The sequence below is a fragment of the Euphorbia lathyris genome, chromosome 9, assembly GCF_963576675.1.
Source record: "Euphorbia lathyris chromosome 9, ddEupLath1.1, whole genome shotgun sequence".
In the NCBI taxonomy this organism is placed as follows: domain Eukaryota; kingdom Viridiplantae; phylum Streptophyta; class Magnoliopsida; order Malpighiales; family Euphorbiaceae; genus Euphorbia; species Euphorbia lathyris.
The window spans coordinates 67,300,572-67,301,990 of NC_088918.1; positions in this window are offsets into that span (position 1 = coordinate 67,300,572).

Below are 1,419 nucleotides of genomic sequence, written 5' to 3' on the forward strand. Positions count from 1 at the left end.
CTGGATCGGATCGACTCGCTGACCCTGAGTCAGGTAGATTTTGCCCCATCATGCCAGATTTTGGTTTGAGCCTTTCTGACTTTCTCTTTGTGTATTTTGCTTTAGATTCAGTTCAGGTGGGACGACCTCGACTTCGGCCCTGAGTATGCATACGTGTCGATGATCCAGGAGCAGTAGTGTGTGCTCACCGGCCCCTGCGTGCGGGCGTGGTATCTAGGGGATCGAGGCATTACCGGGGTTAGAGACGCCCATTGGATGCCGGGTGAGATCCCCATCTCTATGTTCGCGGTACGGACTCTGCCCTTATCGACCATTCGTCGAGATCTGACCCGTCGTTTTGTCGGTAGAGTGGTCTGGATTCATGCCGGGGGCCGCGAGCCTTATTTGTCTACTTTACTGAGCGCGAGGGATGCCCCGGCGGCAGCGATGGAGGTAGATCCGGTGGCGGACGTGTTTTCGAGAGAGGCGATCGAGGCCGTCTTTGGTCAGGCGGAGGTTCCGGTAAGTGATTCCGCCCCCTTTTCATTTTACTCATGATATGCTCGGAGGTTTTATTGTGTGTTTTTTTTTGCAGGAGGGATCTTGGAGGAGTGCCCACTTATCTGATTTTTTCGATGGCACTTGGGCTCAGACACCGGTGTGCGAACAGCCCTATTTTGTCGGCGAGTCCTCCAGTGCAGCTCGACCGGAGAGGTCGTCCATAGGCGTGCCTATACCAGACTATGGGAGAGATTATGCTACGATCCACTATGACGAGTCTGGGACACCTTATGCGGGATTTGAGGCGGCCCCTCCTATCTTCTCCTCGAGGGTCCCGTTTGATCCCTCGGACGCTTCACTGACCACTAGGGAGACCTGTACAGACTACGTGGATCTATCCGGCTTCCTACGAGATTGCCTCAGCTTGCGCTGCACCGACCACCTGGTATGTATCATTATTGTACTTTAGTGTAGTGAAATGTATGCATGTATGTATGATTTATGTTTTTGCCTATGCTGCCTCTTATCTGTTTTTGTTTTTTTTTTTTTTTTTTTTGTAGAGTGATCTTCATGCCCATGAGCGGAGATAGAGTGAGCTAGTGCGGGAAGCTGATGCCCGAGTTGGTCATGTGTATCAAGAGAGGAACGACCACTGGTCGGGGGTGATGCGACGGGAGACTGAGGGTCGCCTTGCCGTCGAGGAGAGGGCGCGTGATGAGTCGATCAGACGCCTTGCTGCAGAGGAGAGAGCACGAGCTGCTGATGAGAGAGCACGGGTTTCTGATGAGAGAGCGCGAGCTTCTGATGAGAGAGCGCGTGCTGCCGAGGAGACACTATCTGCGGAGCGGGCATCTCACCTGAGAGATTTTGAGAACTATTGGGACTTCCCTCCGTATTAGGCTCGTAGCTTTCATTGTTGCTTTGTAGCTGTTATTAGGG